Source organism: Dromiciops gliroides, chromosome 3 (assembly GCF_019393635.1).
Source record: "Dromiciops gliroides isolate mDroGli1 chromosome 3, mDroGli1.pri, whole genome shotgun sequence".
NCBI classification, from domain to species: domain Eukaryota; kingdom Metazoa; phylum Chordata; class Mammalia; order Microbiotheria; family Microbiotheriidae; genus Dromiciops; species Dromiciops gliroides.
The window spans coordinates 165,892,745-165,915,524 of record NC_057863.1 but is presented as its reverse complement, the minus strand read 5'-3'; the positions used below and the strand labels follow the sequence as shown (position 1 = coordinate 165,915,524).

General features: G+C 34.8%; 1 pseudogene; it reads right to left on the bottom strand.

Moving 5' to 3' along the window:
* Positions 1–21,210: 21,210 nt before the first annotated feature.
* Positions 21,211–22,247, bottom strand: LOC122747284 (annotated as a pseudogene).
* Positions 22,248–22,780: the final 533 nt, after the last annotated feature.

Here is a 22,780-nt window from a genome sequence, read left to right as displayed (position 1 = left end):
GGCCAATTATTGTATTGCCTGAAAGCCATGATCAAAGAAAGATCAGAGATATATATTTCAATAAGTTATTCATAGAAACTACTCAATATATGAGATCCAAAACATGAAACAGAAACTGAAAGAATCGAATGATCATCTCCTAAAAGGGATCCCCAAATGAAAACTCCTTAGAATACTACTGGCAAATTCCAGACCTCCCAGATCAAGGAGAAAACATTGCAAAAAGCCAGAAAGAAACAATTCAGATATTGGGAGCCATAGTCCTGATCAGACATGATTTAGTAGCTTCCATATTAAAGGAGCAGAGGGTTTACTTTGATATCCCAGAAAGTAAAGGAGCTAGAATCCCAATCCAAAATAACCTATCCAAAAAAACTGAGTAAAATCCTTCATGGAAGAAATAGATATTTAATAAAATAGAGAATTTTAAGCATTTCTGATGAAAGGATCATAACAGTATAATATATATATATATATATATATATATATAAATTATACATGGAACTTCTAAGAACATCATTATTAGGGCAGTTAAAAAAGTGTACATAGACAGAAGGCATGGTATGAGTCTATTATATTGGAAAGGCTCAAAAAATGAACAGGTGAAAAAAAGATACATTGGGAGAAGGGAAGGGAGAATTGGGATGAAAAAATATTTTCCACATAAAAGAGATGTGTAAAATAACTTTTACATTAAGGGGAAGGTATGGTATGCAACGCTTGTATCTTTCATTGGTATTGGTTCAATTATATACATACATACACACTCAGTTGTTTACAGATGTAAGTTATCTATTAAGGGGAAAGAAGGATAATGGATTAAGAGAAAGGGGGTGATAAAAGGAAGGGTACATTAAAGGAGGAAGTAGTTAGAAACAAAATAGACTTTTGAAGAGGGATGAGATTAAAAGAATGAAGAAGCAACAAGAAAATGGGATGGAGGGAAATACACAATTAGAAATCACAAATGTAAATGTAAATGGGATGAGCTCACCCATAAAATGGAAGTGGATAGGAGAATGGGTTGGCAATCAGAATCCAACAATATGTTGATAACCAGAGATACACTTGAAAAAGGCAGAAAAACACACATGGAATTAAAATAAATGGCTGGAGCAAAATTTAATATGTTTCAGCTGAACTAAAAAAAAAATGACAGGAGTAGTAATCATGATCTCAGACAAAGCAAAAACAAAAAATAGATGTAATTAGAAGAGATAAGAAAACTGAGTACCCATCATTAAAACTAGTAAGGAAAAAAAAGTCGTATTTTTAAACATATAAGTTTATATTTCATGTGTTCTTTTGCCATCATCAAAAAAGCATTTGTGTTATTATGAATCCCTCTTATGAGACAGTATTATTTTTATCATCTTGATAGATTCATCTACTTACTCTAGTAAAATTCTGATATTTATAATTGATATAATACTATTTATAGTGGATATATAACTCTGAGCCCCTCATTACTTAGTGATGAAAAGATCATCATCCTTAAAATTGAACACCCTACTATGGGAATTTATAGACCTTATTTTTCTTCATTTGTTTTTACATATACTTAAGTCAAGGAATTTTGTGCTCTTAGAATTAATTTATAAACATTGTTATGCATTTTAAAATATGTATGTTTTAAATACTTCAATATTTAATTATCTACTAATTAGAGGTCACATGATACTGTGAGAGTTGGAATTACACCCCTGCTGGGAGGAACATTTTGAGCTCTGGCCTGAGGGGAGACATGTGACTTTAGCATACAGAAGCTGGCTGGCGAGCATCCAGGAACTTTGCTCTGTAGAGCCGCCTGTTAAAATTGTTAATCAGAGCTACCAGCCAATTAGCTTGGAGCTGTGTATGTGTGGACAACCCTTTTTCCTGTTGGAGAGGATGCTTCAGGGAGGAAGAAGGGGTGAGGCTCTTGCTCTTTTGCCAGGACCTCACGTGGAGTGGAGCAGAGATGCTGGCTCCCTTAGATGAAGGCATCTTGGCCTCTTTCTCTCTCCTCACCAAATTCTTTTGCTCCTTAATAAATACTTAAAAGTCTAAACTCTTGCTAAAGCTTATAATTTATTGTGACCACTCATTAGATTTTTAGACAGTTTAGCTAGAATTTTAGCCCTTACAGACAGCAAATTTACAATACTTTATTTAAATTCTATACCAACCATGTACTTAAGGAAGATTTAAAAAAATAATCTGCTATAATTCAATTCAATAGCTAAATTTCAATTTGTTTACCAGAAAACCAAATATACTAATTTTTGAAAGTCACATAACTTCAAATGTAATTTTAAAATTGCCCTTGACAACACAGCAATGAATACATATATAAAATTTAATTATTTCCAATGTTAAAAATATATTCCATCTCTTATACTTACTATAGTGTTTTATCATGTCATAAAAATAAAAATTACATTGTTGCATGGTATAATAAAAATAAAGTTGATGTAGACAAGTTATAGGTAGTTAAATAGCACAATATATAGATTGAACTACTTGGAATTAAGAAGACAGCTACTAAAATCTAATTTCAGGGGGCAGCTAGGTGGCGCAGTGGATAAAGCACCGGCCCTGGATTCAGGAGTACCTGAGTTCAAATCTGGCCTCAGACACTTGACACTTACTAGCTGTGTGAACCTGGGCAAGTCACTTAACCCCCATTGCCCTGCAAAAAAAAAAATCTAATTTCAGAGAGGTATCAATTTTTGAACTGTGGGCATGTCACCTAACCTCTGGCTTTCTCAGTTTTCTCATCTATTAAAAAAATAAAAACACCTCACTCCCAGATCTGTTTTGAAGGTCCGATGAATTAATATTTTAAAAGAGTTTTGTGGGTCAGCTATGTCGCCCAGTGCATACAGCACTGGGCCCAGGAGTCAGGAGGACCTGAGTTCAAATCCAGCTTCAGACACTTACCACTTACTAGCTGTGTGACCCTGGGCAAGTCACTTAAAACCAATTGCCTCACCAAAAATAAATAAACAAACAAATAAATGAATGAATGAATGAATGAATGAATGAATGAATAAAAAGAGTTTTGTGAACTTTAAGGCACTATATAATTTTGAAGAATTACTCTTATTTTCATAGAGAGTGTGTACTAGAGTGAGAACTGCTGGAGACTTTGATCCAGAAGATTTACTTTCAAGTGTGACTTCTACTATTATATGTATAATAATGCTGAGTCTTTGATCCTTTGGTGTTTTCTCCATTTATAAAGTTATGAGTATGGTTTAGAATAAAGTTTCCAAAGAGTCTAGCAATCTCTCATGATCAAAGTGTGCTCCAGATGACTCATGAACTATAATATTTTTCCCATATCTATTCATTCTCTCATCCATATAAGAGAATTAGGCTCTCTGTTTCTTTTTGCAAAGGTGAATAAGTTTTGGACAACTCAAGAATATGGTGTAGTTGAAAGAGGATTGGCTCTGGAAACAAATCTTGGTTTGAATTCCTATAACTACTGCTTACTGCTTCTGTAATCTTGGGCATTCCTGTCTCTGAGTTTCAGTCTGGTCTTCTGTAAAATGAAAGGGTTGGAGTACATTACATAATCGGTAAGATTGCCTCCGAACTGGAGTTCTGTGATCCTGTGATTTAAATTGATCCAATTCATTATTATAGTTATTGAAGCATAAGGGCCTATTAGAATGAAGTAAACATGGAAAGTACTAGAAATTCTAGATGGCTCTCCTCCCATGCCATCTTCTTGAAGTGCCTCTTCCCTGACAATTTGGGTAGCAGCCATCAATTCATATCAAAATTCATAGTCTTCTATATTTTTTTCACTTTAGCTCTTCAGCTAGAAGGTTCTTCATAATAACTAAGATAACTAAGTGTCTTTGATACACCAGATTTAAGATTTACAGATATTCAGAGTTGGAAAGGAATTTAGAGGTTATCCAGCTTAATTCCTATGCTCAACAGGAGTCCTTTCCATGACACACATGGAAAGTGGCCATCCAGCCTCTGCTTGAGTATGGATTACTGTCCTTCCTAATACAATTTTTAAAAAGTGAACAATTAATGAGCTATGTTATACAATACACAAACTTGTTTGTTAGAGACCTACATTTTTTTTTCTCATACAAGAGAGATGTTTTTTCTCTCCCTCTCATATAGGAGTGCATTGCCCCAACACACTCCTTTGAAAACCATTTCCTTTAATCCCAAAGTGGATTGGTAGATGCTTAGCACCTTGTTTGCCATTTTGAATTATGAATTTACATTGAAGATCTCTAAACTTCTCCCCAATTTCCAGGTCTTTGGGATGAGCAATGCTATCTGAAAGTGTTGAGTTTGCTGAAGTATTTTGCTTTCCATTTTATCAGATAAACTTTCATGGAAGAAAGCTTGTTCACATTCAGAAGTCAGGCAGTTAGAGGTTTCACCAGAGGATGTTTTTATCATTATTATTGTAATGCTAGCTTAAGTTCTTCAGCAGCTCAAGCGTCAATTCCTTACTTGTCCATGTGGTTTTTCATTGTTCATCACCTTTCTTCTACTTTTTTTTTCCTGCAGGAGAATTTTTTTTCTGATCCAAATAATATGTCTCTTACCCAACCTCATCAGAGACTGAGGGATTTCTAGGGATTGAGGTTTCCCCTCACCAAAATTTCCTCCCAATATGTTAGCAGAATTGACAATTAGCCTTCTCAGTTTCTCACTATCCAGAAAGCTGATGGAGATACCACCTGACCCATTTCAAAGTAGTCTAACTGTCAGTCAATATTGTGGATTATTTACCAGCCCTGTTTCTTTGGATCCCTTTGGCCATACGTTGCTTGCTTGGTTGTTGTTGTTGTTGTTATTGTTATTGTATTGTTTTGTTTTTGTTTTTTTTTGTGGTGGGTTGTTGTTTATGTTGTTTGATTGTTTATTTTTCCCCATGCTCAGCAGTAACTCAGTTCCTTGAAAGAATGTCTGTCTCATTGAGAGCTCCAATTATTGCTCTGTCAACCACTGTATTTTCTAGGACCTCTCCTGATTTGACTGGATTCCCCCATTTGAATAAGAGCTCATTGAGAACAGTACAATAAACTTTGTATCCTATTGTTACAATACAATAAAGCACATATGTGTGTTTATTTACTCTATTCCATTTCGTGAGATCCTGCTTTGGCTAACCTGTTAAATTTGCTATAATAACAGAAGCCACATCACATAGTGGAGAGAGTCCTGAAAGTGTAGCAAGCTCTTGATTCAAATACCTCCTTAGGTAATTACTAGCTGAATGAACCTGGTCAAGTCCCATAGGTAGGTACTTGAGCTGTTCTATTCCATAAAATTAAGAGACTGGAGATAATGGCCACAGCTTAAGCTTTTAAAATTTATAGTGTTATGATATCATCACCATCACCCATCATCCCTTTTGCCTCATTTCCTTTTATCCAATACTTACTCTATAACAAAATGAAAGCTTCCAACTTTTGTTCACTTCTTTCCTTAAATAATTATGAGCACTAACAAATCTATTTAAAAAATGCTGAAGTTTCATACACATAGTCACCTAATAATTTTTCTTTCTTTCTCATAAAATGGAGGTGGAATATATTAAAATATAGGAGACAAAATAAACAAAAAATTAATAAAATTAATTTTGAAAATACAATACTAAAGTATGCATATACCCTCCCTAGGTATTCTACTGATTCTTACAGCTAGCTACAAAAGGGAGGTATTTAAAATAAGAACTACAGAAAGAGTGGAAAGTACAATTATTAAATACTGTTGTACATGAGGATTAATTTCAGCCCTACCCACTGCTTTTTCTTCTTCACTGATTTATTTTTCTGTGCTTTTGCTTATGTATTTACAGGTTTATTAATCTGTTTATTATCTGCATTTCTATCTTTGGTCTTTCTGTCTTTTGTTTATTTTATTTTATTTTATTTTAGTGAGGCAATTGGGGTTAAGTGACTTGCCCAGGGTCACACAGCTAGTTAAGTATTAAGTGTCTGAGGCCAGATTTGAACTCAGGTACTCCTGACTCCAGGGCCGGTGCTCTATCCACTGCGCCATCTAGCTGTCCCGAGTCTTTTGTTTATTTATGAATTCATGGTCACTGTCAAAATTAGCTCTATCACAAGCTTATCCAGGTTGAATGATAAATTGTGCTCTCAAACAACTAGTTTGAGATAGGTTTGGGTGGTCATGATTGCCAGCATATTTAGCCATTTCTTAAACCTTTTTTTTTTTTTTTTTGCAGGGCAATTAGGGTTAATTGGCTTGCCCAGGTCACACAGCTAGTAAGTGTGAAGTATCTGAGGCTGGATTTGAACTCAGGTACTCCCGAATCCAGGGCTGGTGTTTTATCCACTGTGCCACCTAGCTACCCCCTCTTAAGCCTTTATTTATGATTAAATGTGTTGGTCTGGGGGTTCTGATTTACCAGTAAATATCTCTGTCTTACCTGTTGGCCATTAGACATTTCTGACTTTCTAAATTGCAACACCATTACTCTTCTAAGTCTTACTTTGGAACCATCCTCAGCATCCGGGGCCTTTTCACCTAAAAAAATATCCACCGATGGTGCCAATACCTTTCTATCACTAATGAGTTCTCCCAGTGCTTTGATTTTAGAAAGGGGCCCAGGTCAGGTAGTCTTTATCCCCCTCCCAGGTGTGTTTCAAATTATACAATCAATATCATGCTCTACAGCAGTATAGCTTGCAAAATAAAACAAAATTAAGGGGAAAAATAGACTTCCCAGAATTTCACCCTACCCCTGTATATCATTAACAATGGGAGTACTTCTGTCCCCATAGCCTTTTCATCTGATTTCTCACACTGGAAGGAATCAGACCATCAGAGGAAAAGACTACAGAGACAGAGTTCTAGTCCTCTTCTCCCTTTGGTGAGTTCTTTTCAGGAGCCCTTTCTCGGAGAGGGACCAAGGCCAGCCAGTCTTCATTCTCTTCCTATTTGTGCTTTGGGGATTTTAGATTTCAACAGAATTGAGCATATCTACTTTGCCCTTCCCACCTCCTACTCCCCATCCTCATTTCAGCTAACTGTTTTTGAGTTGTCCTCCCCTATTAGATAACAGCTACTTGAAGGCAGGATAGGTCTTGTTTTTTGGCTTGCACTTATAATCTTCTGATCTTAGAGAAGTACCTAGGATATAATCACGAAATAAGTATTTATTGCCTTATTTTGCTTTGAATGAGAAAAGACATTTGCAATATGAGTATAGATATTGTTCTCCTAGCAATTACTAAATCTTACTCAGACTTACTTATATGATTTCTCCCACTTTCTCTTACTAGAAGGCATTTAATTGCTTCTGTTATGTGCATGTCTTATCCCACCCTTGATTATTTTTCTATCTTCTAGTTTATTTAGCTGAATCAAATTCATTAATCAGTCCATAAGTTCCCACCCACCCCCAACCTTATGTAGTTTGCTTTCTGTCTCTGTTGTTCTGTTACCATCTAGAACTAATATCCTTAGACACTTTTATACTCCAGTAACTATATCTTAAGCTCCATTCTCTCTTGAAAAAATAACATGTACACATGTATGTATCTATATCTATCTATCTACTTCTATCCATTGTCCTACAATAGAGAATAGCTATGTCCCTATTAATGTTAATAACAAGTTACCTCAAGCAGTCCTATTATTTGAATTTATGCTACATTTTTCTATTAGTTTGAAAATAATTATCATATTTAACAAAATTATAATTTTGAGTAGTAAAGTTTGAATATACCTCGCCATTGAAGGAAATTCATCATTATACTAATTGGGACTTAGGTATACATATTTATGCATATGTATGTATATATGTATATGCATATACATATATCCATATATTCATCACATGTACATATACAGGCAGATAGACAGATATATAGATAGTATTGAAGAATCTTTACTTCTTGTTCATCAAATTCTCATTTTTTTGAAGGAAGCCTCTCACAACTTCTAATTAGAGATGAAATGACTGAGACATGCAGAACTCAGTGATGCTAAATAATATTCTTTGCTAATGTACAGGATCCATTCATATACCTAAGGTTAGCATTGGTGACATCCCTTCATCCTAAGAATGGATGTCCCTAAGTCTGATCATGATTTAGCCTAAGAAAATCAGATGTAATATGCTGTAATCATAACTTGTATTTGAGTATCATTTTATATTTTATAAAGTACTTTGCACACAAATCTGGAAGGTACTTATTGTGGGGAATATTATCATCTCAAAACAATAGAAAAGGGAAATGAAGCTCATCAAGTTTAAGAGACTTGTCCAAATGAAACAAATATTGAACGGCAGAATAATGACCTGAGCTCAGGTAACATGAATCTAGGCCCATTCTCTTTCTATTGGTCATACCTACTTTCCATTAATAATATAGTTTGTGTGGTCTTGGGTAAATTACATAATCTCTCTGGCTTCAATGTTCTTATTTATTAAATGAAGATAATAATTCCTCCCTTATGAATATCATAGAATTATATGGAGGATCAGATGGGATTATGCATGTAAGAGTGTTTTATAAATTAAGTGCTATGTAAATATAAGGTCTAAGAATTATTACAATCATTGCAAATGATTTTCATTAACAAAGAAAGAGTTTTTTGTAACATTTGTCCCTGCTTATCTGGCTAAAATTAATACATTAAAATAAACCTGAAAGAATACAATGAGTGCCATCTGTCAAAAGTGCTCAACTACAGAATTGGAAGAACTAAAGATTTAATTTGATAAACATTTGTTAAGTAGCCTACTGTGTAGTGGTCACTATGGTAGAAGCCAGAGATGCAAAGACAGAAAATAGGATACACTTTTGTCTTCCAAGACAGTTTATTTTTTATTTGTTTTGTTTACCTTACTATAACCTTTTGATTTCAATGGTGTAGGCAATTTCCAATAAGGAAAATATCTCTATCAATGCAGATCAGCAACTCATTTATGATGTAGCCTAGGATATTCTCAATGTTGAGAATATTGAGCATTTAAGTGTCTTGTCAAGAGACAGTCAGTGTCAGAGGGAACACTTGAGCTCTGGTCTTCCATTCTCTGACAAAGGGTTTTTTGTTTGTTTGTTTTGTTTTTAGTATACAAATTACTTCTAACTTTTACTCTTTTCTAGAGGAGAAAAAACATACACAAATACCAATTGCCTAAGAAGTACTTTAATATGACGATATTGGACTGGATGAATAGAAGTCCCTTCTGGTTTTGAAAGTGATAGAGATTAAATATAAGTGGGTTTTGTCATTCACATATATTATAAATTTTAAATCAGATGGACAAGAAGGATAAAGATAAGAGGAATACATTATGGGAAAGAAATATCAAGCCTGGGGCTGGGTCTGATAAAATAGTGATGTGTGTCTCTAGTTATATACACATTAACTATCGCACTCTGTCTTTATCTATGATTCTTTCTCTGTCTCTGTCTCTCTTATTCTGACTGCCTCTATCTTTCTGTTTCTCTCTGCCAGTCTGTCTCTTGCTCTTTCTCCTTTGTCCTACAACTCTAGTCATCATATATATTTCATTTGAAGACTTGTAGGTATCGGGAGACTACCACATACTCATTCCAATTTGGACAAAATTAATTGCTATCCTTCTTTGGATACTATAAATGTCTAACAATGTATTTGCTGGATATCTCAGTTCTGTATCATATAAAAATTCAATAAGCATTGTATTTGCCTCTATCCAATACCTTGATAAAAGAATTGAATGGATGCTTCTGAGCTAATTTGAATGTCTACATAACTTATAATTATTTGCTATACAACAAGAAGCCACTAAACATTTTTGAGTATGAAAGACAAAATCTGAGTATTGTATTATTCAGCAAATACTATAAAAGGATGTTTTGAGAGAAAACATTTTAGCAACCCAATTAGAAGATTATACTGATTTGATAATAAAAATGAGGACATGAACTAATACAGTTTCAGCAGAAATGGGGGAAAATGCTCAGATGTGAGAGATAAAAGAGCTAATACCACATCTGTGCAGTAACTGTTTTAGGCATGTATATTATCTCTGTAAAGATGGTGAACATAGAAATCACAAAACAATATTCCTTGAAACATTTCCTTTTATAATTATCATTATAATATTTTATATAGAGGAAAGAATTTGGAGTCTGAAAGCACTGGGCCGAAATCCCACCTTGAACAATTATTAACTATGTCAACATAAACAAATCATTTAACCTATTAGAGAATCAGGTGATGCACTAAGATTGCTACAAAACGTTTCCAATCAAATGGGATATCTATCACATATGCTTCACTGCACTGATGTAGTCCTTGATAATGGATTAATAATAATTCTTGTTCTGATTTACTCTTTTTTAATGTTCTGAAAAAAGTTCCAGCTAATCTGCGATGCTGTTTAAACCATGGTTCTAGTCCCAGATCTGCTGTTAATGTGTCAGGCCTGCAGTGAGGCAGACATCTTCCTGAATTTAAATATGGCCTTAGACACTTAACTAGTTGTGTCACCCTAGGCAAGTGACTTTACCCTATTTTTCTCAGTTTTCTCACCTTTAAAATATGAAGAAATTGACAAACCAGTGGCTTTGTTAAGAAAACTCCAAATGATATCATATGACTAAAATGACTGAACAACAACACCAACATCCATTCTTTCAAGAAGTATTCAGTAAGCAACTACTATATTCAAGGCACTATAAATAAAGATTTCTTGAAGAATCCTAGAAAAATGAAGATTTCTTGAAGAATTAGAAATACTACATAATCAATTGATGGGTAAATATGAACAAATATAAAGCAAAAGATGGCAATAAAACAAAACCAAAAAATGCGGACTTCCATCAAAATGGAAATATTAAAGGTACAGTCCAGCCCCAGTAACTCCAGAACTAAGTGAACTGGAAAAAATGGAAAAGAGTACCAGATTAAATAGAGCAGAGAGATGAGCTAAGAGAAAGACAAGTGAAATTATCCTTTCCTTCCCTTAAGAACCTCATGCTTTGGGGCAGCTAGATGGAGCAGTGGATAGAGCACTGGCCCTGGAGTCAGGAGTACCTGAGTTCAAATCCAGCCTCAGACACTTAATACTTAACTAGCTGTGTGACCCTGGGCAAGTCACTTGACCCCAATTGCCTCACTAAAAAAAAAAAAAAAGAACCTCATGCTTAATAAACAAGTAAAGGAGAGAGAGAGAGAGAGAGAGAGAGAGAGAGAGAGAGAGAGAGAGAGAGAGAGAAGGGGGAGGCTATTCAACATTCAAGTTTTCTTTGAGATGATTCTTAAAGCTTTGAGTCACTTCCAGTGTTTCTGGTTTCTAGCTTTGAGAGGGAAAATGGTATAGAATAACTCCACTTTAGGTTGCTGAAGCAAAAGACTTTGGGACAACATTAGGGGAGCTAGGAGTCTCCACATCATGTCTCTATCCCCAATTAACTACACTAGAGACTATAGGAAGTTTATCCATGGATAAGGCCTAGTCATCTCTCTCTCTCTCTCTCTCTCTCTCTCTCTCTCTCTCTCTCTCTCTCTCTCTCTCTCTCTCTCTCTCTCTCTCTCTCTCTTTCTCTTTCTCTCTCTCCCCAGCCCCAGTTGATCTGAATTATCTCACTCCCAAAGAGAGAGTTCTTTCGCTCTCTATTTCCTGCTCTATACCCTCCTTTTTATACTTTTCTCTGATTTCCCTTTTGCTAACAATTTGCACAAATTGTTTTTCTTTGTGGTTTTGTTGTTGTTTCCTTGTTTGTTTTTGCTATTGTATATACATACATATATACATATGCACATGCACACACACACACACACACACACACACACACACACACACCCTAATAATGACAAGGGAATCTGTTGCAATATTGAAATCTATGATATCACCCAGACTAATAATATTTAGGGGAACAGATAGATACACTTTCTCTCCCCAGTACACCTAGTATACCTTCTCTCTGAGGACAACAGAGTGGCCCCTGGCCCCAACTTTCAGCTTCCCTTTCCGGAAGAAATGAATGTCCCTTAAAGAAGGGTGGAAAGAAAAGGTTCTAGAGATGTCTATTCTATATTCCTTTAAGCCACCCAAGTTCATTGAAATCTCTGAGGCCTCACCGCACATTGATTCCTCTCTACATGGAGGTTTTCTATCTATATGTGAGCCTCACAACATGTTAGGTCTAATCTACAGATACAATAAAACTTTTTTTTTTTAAGTGGAGCAAAACTGTCTTACAGGAAAAAAAGTGGTAAGTAGAGAGAAATTGTGGTCTCTGAAAACTATACTAAATATTATTATATTTCAAGCAATAAAACATGTAAACTGTTCAGAACTTTTCAAACTAGAAAGGATAGGTGAATTAAGTGATATAAAGGAGAATATTTACCTTAAAATCAATAATAATTATAGCCGAAGTAAGGACAAAAGGAAACCTAAACATAAATTATGAAGCCATGGGTTACCATCCAAAAGAAACCTAAAATTTACTATGCTGAGGTAAGCAATCATAAAATACCACCACTTCCAATGCCAAGAAACAACATTCTGGATTATAAGAAAGAATCCAGAAAATGTAAAAGGAAAGGCAAGCTTCAAATAATATATAGAAAAAGACAAAATAAAAAGACCAATTTTAAAATTAAGAATATTCGATCATGTAAAATGTGGGAATCAAGGACCTTTAGCAAATTCAATGATTTCTAAACATTCTTAAAAATACCTCAGAAAAATAAATCTTCATATTGAAAAAATAGGCAATGAGAAATCTAGATAGTCCTGTTTGAAAAAAAAAAAGCTAAACAATTATCAAGTGCTTAATTTATACAAAATGAGACAGAATATTTCCCTTAAGTACTCTACAACATTTAAGGCTGAAATAAGGTCTACAGGGCATAAAACAAAGGTTAGGTATCTACTTCCCCAACAACTAAAAATAGAAAATAAATCTTACAGAGTAGATTATACTACTGAAATAATGAGAGGGAGGAACTTGTTGTTTCTCATGAATGGGTCAGGATATGAGACAAAAATGAAATTATGGATGTGGATGTGGAAAGAATGATCATCTTATTTTTTATTTTTTTGTTTTTTGTTTTTTGTTTTGTTTTTTTTGTGGGGCAATGAGGGTTAAGTAACTTGCCCAGGGTCACACAGCTAGTAAGTGTCAAGTGTCTGAGGCTAGATTTGAACTCAGGTCCTCCTGAATCCAGGGTCAGTGCTTTATCCACGATGCCATCTAGCTGTCCCCAGAATGATCATCTTATGACACTCATTCATTCAAATTAGATCAGGAAATATTTGAAAATAGATAAAGTAAAGAAATACTGGGGACTGTGTGATGATTAGACCTTAAAAGATATGACAATGTTAAAACTTCTAGTTGATTAAGAAGGTTACTACATTTTTTTCTTTGCATGTTTTTGGTCATTGTTTAATTTAACATTCTTTTTAAAACATTGCTGGAATAAAACTGAGAAAGGTAGGAATTTATGCATATTGCATCTGTTCATCTTAACTAAAAGTCCCTGTGAATTGGCTCATCTTCTCAACTCAAAGTAGAAATAAATAAAAAGATTAGAAACTTTGTTCATTTATACAAAATTAATGTTTTTCTGAGAATCTAAAGATTGATTATTATATAATTTTAGGCACAGGACCAAATCTTACTTCCATAAAAATGAATAAATTACATTATACCTATGATAAAAGAAAATGGTGGATAAAGCACCGGCCCTGGAGTCAGGAGTACCTGAGTTCAAATCCAGCCTCAGACACTTAACATTTACTAGCTGTGTGACCCTGGGCAAGTTACTTAACCCCAATTGCCTCACTAAAAAAAAAAAGAAAAAAAGAAAAAAAAAAGAAAATGGTTGTGACCTAAGAAAACCTAGGCTTATTAAAAATTTTTAATTGAAATTGTAAACATCTACCCTGGTGTTGTACTGCTTAGAGCCACTTGTGTGTACTGCAATTTCACAATGGCATCGATGAGTGTGGGAAAGGCTGGTGAAACATTACAACCATGACATTGATAAATGTGGGAAGGACTTGTAAATTTTTTTCAGGCTGACAGATTTGAGGGATTTTTTTGCAATACATATGCAAGGCTGTTTTGCAGGAAATGAAAATCAGTCCATTAAATACAATGATTGTATGGGTGAAGAATTTGATAATTAAATAAATTGTCTAAATCTACTTTGCATTGTTTTTTATAAAATGAAACATGATTGTACCAAATGAGAAAGTCGTTCCCACTATGTACTATAATTTTCTAAGACTAAACCAATTTGGTGTAACAGATTATACTACCTGATTATGGCAGAAAGAGAATAATTCACCCATATGTGTTTGATGTCTGATGCTCTTCTCCTCCTAGCCCTCCATTTTCTCACTATTATTCCTATGATCACCACCAGGTCATGTCTTCATGTCTAACTTTAGCAAGAACCACTGGGAATGTGAAACTACAAATCAAAAGTCATATACTTTAATGATATATGTGACTCTATACTTTAGTACTATGCTCAAGGTCAGGAAGAGATAGAGCTTCAGGCATGACTCCATGAATCTTGGTCTTGTTGAGTGATTCAATATTGCCTTAGGAAGGACTTCTATAATTAGGAACAATTTTTGTCTATATCTATGGAGAGGTTCCAGATTAATCTCTCTTCATAGCTGATGTAGTGTGAAGTGACTGTTTTCCTTATTCAAATCTTCCAGCATGCCTTTCCATTAATGTTTTTTTCAATTGCTCCTGAATATAGTTGGTTTTGAAGGATTCTGAGACTTAAAAAAATTAATTAATTAAAATAAAAAACCCTTTCACACAATACTTTAAGACTGTTTGCATTATAAATACATTCAAACAAAGCACCCTGTTGCTTTTGTTTTTGTTTAGGAGGACTTATAAAATATGATAGTTATCTCCTGGGAAGAACTCAAAAAAACAGCTTTAAATCATGTATACGATTTTGAGTCAAGCTGAGATCTAAATCACTTCAAGACTTCTTACTACAATGTAATCAAAACCTTTAAAAAAAAGTGATGTGCATTAAAACTCTAAATCTCTGGGCCAGACATAACAAATTATAGATGACTATTTTAAGTAATGGTTATCAATTATTTAGTGTATGTGTAGTGAATGCAGTTTAGTTGCTCATTACATTTTAAGAAAAGTGAAAAATCACATCATAGATATGTAAAGATTCATACTCAAGCAATAAACTATTAGTTTAATAGGTAGGTTTTATTTTGATTTTAGTTGTTTAAAAATATATATGAAAGGTCAATAGGCTATGGTAAAAGAGCAAAATGGCCATCATCCAATCAAGGCTGTGAGAATTGCCCAACAATGCTGAAGGTAAAATTGGAGAGAAACTTGAAGCTACAAGCCACTCTAGCTGGAAATAAATGAGTCCAAACTTTTAATTTATGTTCAGTCTTTTTTTTAACATACTTAGGATCATTTTCATTTCCTATGAAGAACATAAATGGAACATCAGGATGCATTATAAGCAACAAGATAATCATTCTGGAAACAGCAGTGCACCATTCTGGATCTGGGGTATTGATAGGTATAGATTTAAATACACACAAATATTTGTATACATGTATTTCTAAAATATTGTAACTGGATATTTCATGGTAGAATCGATTTATTTTCTTCAAATCTAATTGTATCTATATCCAGAAAGCTGATTTAGTACAACAAAAGAAATACATTGACAATTCAATAACACTGATCAATGAGACTAACCAATGGACAAATGGCATGCCCTGTCTTTCGAAATGGCATACACTCACTGACTACTGAAAAACTATTCACAGGAGTCTCCAAGTGTGAAATAGTGTTTGCTAGCATAAATGTCAATCTATTTGGCCATTATTCACTTCAGGATGCTCTGTTGTTCTTATATAAATGGCTCAATAATTCAAATTCAATGCTGGAATCAGAGAGGGCCTGGGTGGTTTCTGCCAGGATGATTGTTTCAGTACCACTCCTACTCAGACCCTTTTCAAACTATGGCTTCACTTTTCATCAAAAATATATATCTGAATACACATCTTGATGCCCCTATCAATTTTTTTTAAATTATCATGTAAAAATATTTCGCCACCATTTATTTTCACCTTTCAATACACTGCTGCAGGACCTACTACTTCTTAGTCACCTCTTTCTTCAACCTTTTGTTCTTTCTGCCTATCACACTGACTTTCCATATTCATCTGCCATCACTCAAATACACTAGCCTGGGGCAGGTAAAAACAAAATGAATGACTGTGTGATGGTTCCATGGATATGTGAATCTTTATCCTACTGGGATTCTACCCAATGGCTTTACTGAGACTTGGAGTGAAAAGCAAACAGATGATGAACAACTTCAAGATGAGGGGCCAGCAGGAATCAGTATGCTTTTGCTTCTTTTTCCTCCACAGCTAATTTCCTGCAACATACACACACATACACAAGTACACAAACACATACACAGAGCAAATACACACACAAAATGACTATAATATAGACTTAAAGTCATGCTGTCAAATTCTTGCTAACACCAAAAATAAAATTGAGTCTTGATTAAAATATGTATTTTTTTGGTGATTGGTTACTGAAAAGTTGGATTGCCTATCTTTTACATTCTAGTATTCAGTGGTGTCTGACACATTGTTTTGCATAATAATTGCTTAAAAATGTTTGTTGAATTAATTTCAAAATCTGTTATGTCATCCTGTATTAATGGAAGCTCAAAAGAAAGTTCTTTTGTTGATTAAGTTTGAAGATTGTTTTTGATTGTTGTTACGAAGTGTTCTAAATCACTAAAGACAGTTTAATTTGGATAGTCAGACATGGAATGCACACTTTTATCCTTCTCAATTTTATAGAGAAACAAGAAAGTTGCTTAGGTCTTATAAACAAATTTCTTAGTTCTGCTAACCACGATGCATATTAACTTTTAAGGTTAGAGTGATATAGGATTTCAAGTGATAGGTTGAATGCCGTCAAAAGCTCCTAACTTCATTCTCTTTCCTCCAATGTTACTTGCAGCTTATTAAAGCTTCAAGAAAAATTGCATATCTGGATGCAACCTACTGGGGGTGTTATGGGAACTGAAAAGTCATATCAAAAGATATTGGCATTTTTCCTCAGTCCTGTAAAGAAACTGTAAGCTGTGCTGTGCTGACCATGTAAAGGGTGCCTTGCCTGATCCTTAAGTTAGAAAAGAGGCAAAATTAATTCATAGGCAAAACAAGGGATATTTTATTGAAAGATGTGGACAATAATGTTGGCAGCAGCCTAAACAACCCTTTTCTCTGGGTCATCAAGGGGAAGCTATGAAGTGAATTAAAGGAAGGGCCAAAACTGTATTGAATACTGTGGAGGCTGGTTTCATTCTAATATAATCATGGCTTCGAAAGTAGCAGTCATGACAAAATCAAAGGTTAGAAGCACAAATAGAACAGGGATTCAGTGAATGATGGCTAAGAAGGAGGGAAAAATAACAAAAATATCAATGAGAAATATAGAAATATCAAAGAGTGTCATACGACAGAATTATAGATGATAGTTTACTATAGGACATCTGTGGAAGGCAAAGTAACATGGGAATGACAAGGGAGCTTCATGTCCATTGTGATTGTAAAATTTTTTCCAAAGCCTATATTTTCTTTTCTATGACATTAATAATGTTATTTTAGTATGTAACTCCACTTCCGTGTAAATAGGTAATCATTTTGAACCCCTACAATTTGTTTTGCTTTCTATTACCCTAGATCTTAAACAAGAGAAATAAAAAGACAAAAATAGTTTTGGTAGGCCCCAGCAAGGTTAGTATATGCCCTATAGTTGGAAACAGTCCTCATGATATAGATAGAAACTTAAACTAGAAAGCCACTAGTGTGTGATATAAATGGAAATTAAACCTGAGTGGAAATGTGGGAATATTAGTAGAGCATAGTGTTTAATTTTTTTTCATGTATAATCAAATGATTTATGTTCTTGATGTACATTGACCCTGCCATTCTTTTTAGCATCTGAAAATATTCACTGAGTGGGATTTTTTTGCCTTATGTCACATAACACACTGTCCACAGTTGTATGAGCTCTACTAACCACTATTCAACTGCCATCTTATTGGACAAAACAAAAACAAAAACAAAGTCAGTGCTCAATGAAATCAGAACCTCAATCATTTTGAGCTCTACTAATATATTTGACAATTTTCTCCTTACAAGCTAATTAAAACATCTTTTATAAACCTTTGATTGTCTTAGGGAAAGTTAATTATATATGCATTACAGCTGAGCTCAAGATGGCTGTCAGAATACAGACCAAAAAAATCTACCCTGCCTTTCTCATATTCTTGAAATCAAAGCCAGATGAGCAGATTAGCAAATGTTTGTCCTTACTCCTGGAACATAAAAAACTACTTCAAGGTCATCATCTCATTGGTTATGAACCTTGCATGACTATGAATTTTTTCTGTTCAATAAACACTTGAGGAAATGGCTTATAGTTATAAGTCTACTTTCTCATAGTCATTCATTTCTTTAAGTGCCAAAGGCATTTCTCTATTCCTCAGCTTAAAAGTATGGCCAAAATAAAACATTTTACTGACATACTTTAAAATATAAAGAATAGGTTTTCATTCAATGACATCATATATGTGTCTCTCTCTATATATATATAAAGAGAGAGAGAGACATATATATGTATATGTATATACACACATATTTTACTTACAGTTCCTTTTTTTAAACCATTGTTATGCTTAGTTTAATCAGTTGGCATCTCAAATTCCCTGCTCGTTTGTACTTTTATTTGCTCATGACTTGAAATGATCACTTTACCTGAAAATATGTTGTTATTGTGTGCTTTTTTCCATCAATGATTAAGTTCAGATTTCAAGGTTATTTTATTTTGGTATTCAAATAAATTTCCTTTGTTTTTCAGAATCTCACATTTCTATTTTTCCTTTGATTTTTCAAAAATTAGAAGTCACAAATGATTCTCAGTGACTTATCTTGATGAATGTCTTTTTATTTTTGCCTATAATATTTGTTATTTGATGCTCTAGTTCTGACATTTGGCCATAATATTTATGTAGGAGATAAATATGTGGTTTCTCTATATTGGTGTGCTTTGGATTTTGTTGAAGTAAGCAATTTCCTGTATGATTTCTTGAAGTATGGAATTCATGTTTGTTTTAATTTGAAATCTAATTATGGTATTTTGGAACATGTACAATAACCATAAGATTTTCTTTTACATTTCATAATTCAATTGGATCTTGTGTTCCAATTGAATTTCCTTTTCCTATAACTATCTCAAATTTTTTTTTAATTTTTTCCCCTTAGTATTATTATTTTTTCTCCCGAAGCCTGATATTTTTCTTTATCAGAAAATCCATTTTGGAGTTTTTCTGTCATTTGTTCTATATTCTCTATGGCTTGTCTTCATGATTTTTTTTCTTTGATAGTAACATTCCGTATTTATTCTTCTTTTTTGTGTTTCATTTTTCTTCTGAAATATTCCTGAATCTTGTGAATTCATACAATTGTAATTTCTACTTTGCCTCATAGAAATTAGTATAATTCTTTTCTATTCTTTTGGAGATCTTTGAGTAATTTCTTTCTTTTTGTAATGTTAATGAAATATATTATCTCCCTTTTCAAATTGTTGTTTATTTTGACTAATTTGATAGTCTTTCTGTTGGTTCTTTGATAGAACTCTGCTTATATTCATCCTTAATATTGCATTTCCTTTCTTCACTACTTCATATTCAGCTGGGTTATAATAATGCCTTCATTTTGGAGACATAATCCCATTTGTAGTCACCCATTTTTCCTGTCCTGACTTTAAGGGTTGGTAAATTCTAAGGGCCTCAATCATACTTTTTGTGTAGTGTGTTCTACAGGTTGGTAGGTACTAGGTAAAGCTAAGACCTATAAATGTGAGCTTTTACACATTTTTTCCATGCTGACATTACCTTGCCACTCCTTTCCTTTTTAAAAATTGTTGTTGTTTTTTTAATTTTTTAAAAATTTTATTCAGTACATTGTTTATGGCTTTCAGGTAGTGATGATGACTTGGAACTTGAGGTAACTCTTTACTCTCCCATCTTATCAGATATCTTCTGTAGCTTTTTATTTTAAAAAAATTAATTATTTTATTTAGAATTTTCCCTGTTACATGTAAAAAAAAAGAAACATTTTTTATATTGATTTTTTAAAATTTTGCATTCTAAATTTTCTTCCTCCCTCCCTCTCAACCCTCCCTATGGAATCAAGCAATTCAATATAAGTCATGCATGTGCAGTTATGCCAAGCATCTTCACATTATTCAAGTTGTGAAAGAAAACAGACAAAATTACTTTAGAAAGAGGAACTAACAAATAAAATTACACTTCAATCTGTATTCAAATACCATCATTTCTTCCTCTGTTGATGGTTTACATTTTTCATACATCCTGATAGCATCCTGCTCATCATTTTTTTCACAGTTACTATTGCTAACTATATTACCCTCCATCCTATTCCCTCCCCTTGATACTCTATTTTGTATCTTCTTGCACCCTATGCCTCCTCAAAAGTATTTTGCTTTTTACTGCCCCCTCCCCAATTCTGCCTTCCCTTCCTTAACTTCTCCCCCCCACACAAATTCACACACATATTCCTCTTCCCTTCTCACTTTCCCTCAGGTCAAGATATATTACTATACCCACTTGAATATTTATGTTATTCCCTCTTTTAACCACTTCTGATTAAAGTAAGGCTCACTCACTCTCCACTCTTTCCCCATCTTCCCCTCCTCTCTGTAAGCTTTTTCTTTTTTCTTTTATGTGAGCTTCTTTTCCCCAGTCCACCTCTCCCTTTCCCTTTATTCCAGTGCATTCTTCTTACCCCTTAACTTTAATTTAAAGATTTCATCATGTGTCAGCACAGTGGACAAAGCACCAGCCTTGGACTGAAGAGGCCCCAAGCCCAAATCTGGCCCCAGACATAAGCCACCTCACACTCCTTGCCCCACAAAAAACAAGTATAAATACTTTACAGATGTCATCCCTTCATATTCAATTCACATCTGTGCCCTCTGCCTAGGTATTTTCCTTTTTTCTTTTTTTTTTCTTTTTTTTTTGGGGGGGTCACACCTTTTTAATAGAAAATAGAGATCTGACACAAAACAGCTAGAGTAGAAAAAATGAGAGGGGACTGGGTGGGGACAGGAGACGCAGACGGCTACTTGGTAGCTACTTCCTTTTGCTTGGGGACAGTCTGTGCATGCCCACCACCACTGCGCTCGTAGGGCTCCAAGGTAAGCTGTTCCTGTGACTTCATGTTTTCCTTGCATTTTCTTGACTTCAGAGGCAAAAATGGCTTTGGGGAGGCCAGAGAGCCTATGCTGTTGGCCTTATTGGAGATCGCAGTGGCCACCACTGTGAAGGAAATTGTGGGCATTGAAAGTCACCATTCAGAACTGATCAGGTTAGGACACATCAGCAAAAATTATATCCACCATCCCAATGAGCATTTGGTATTTGTGAGGGTGTCGTGCATCCTCAATGACGGGAATGATGTTTGTCCTCTTCTTGGCCATATTGATGAATTCTTGGCCAGATCAATGAGAGCACTCAAGTGCATAGACCAGATCTTCAGGGCCCACAATGTCAGAGACATATGAGACAGTAGTGTCTTATGCTGCTATCAAGTAGAACATTTTGGCCCCGGGTCAGATGTAGATCTGGTCCACACCACCCAGGATGGCAGCAGCCAGCTTTGATCAGAAAGGATTCCAAGTATGGTACTCCAACCTCATCTAATCATCCTCCACAGTGATTCTCTTCTCACCATAGACAGACTCCCCAGGCACCATGTTCTTTATGACCAGAGCATTTTCCTTTCTTCAAAAAATAAGAACTCCTTCATGTGGATGAGGTTCAACAGTGACCTTCTTTCCTTTTTGCAAACCTCCTCTACCACCCTGGCCTCAGCAGCCCCAGGGGGTTACTCTGCCCCAACCACCAAATGAAAAGAAATCTCTTCATCCACCTCCTTGACTTCCTCAATCTCCAAAGCCACCATGGCCACATCCCCCAAAACCTCCTCAACCCCCAAAGGCCCCTTGGCCACCATGGTCACCTCCTCTTCCACACCCTCCAAACCCTCTCCAACTACCTCCTCAGGGGCTGAATCCTGGCTGTGTGGCTTGCTCTGTGGAGGAAGTGGAAATAGCAGCAGACTGGTGAGAATGGTGGCCACTAGTGGACACGTGGCACCCACGCAGCATGGGGCCTTAGAATCCACAGCTTGGGGATTGGCCTCTAAGTATATTTATTTTAGATGCTCTAATACTGAGAAAGTTCTTCTGAGTTGGAAGTATTATCTTCCCATGTAAGAATGTAAAGTTTAACGTTAATGTTCCTCATGATTTCTTTTTCCTGTTTACCTTTTTATCCTTCTCTTAGATCTTATATTTGTATGTCACATTTTCTATTTAGTTCAGGTCTTTTCATCATGAATGCCTGAAAATCCTCTTTTTCATTGAAGTTCCATTTTTCCCCTCAAAGAATATAATCAGTTTTGCTGGGTACGTGATTCTTGACTGTGATCCCAGATCCTTTGCCCTCTGGAATATCATATTCTATGCACTCCAATCCTTTAATGTAGAAGCTGCTAGATCTTGTGTTAGCTTGACTGTAGCTCCAAGCTCCACAGTATTTGAATTTCTTTTTTCTAGTTGCTTGCAATATTTTCTCCTTGACCTTGGAGCTCTAGAATTTGGCTATAATATTCCTGGAAGTTTTCCTTTTGGGATCGCTT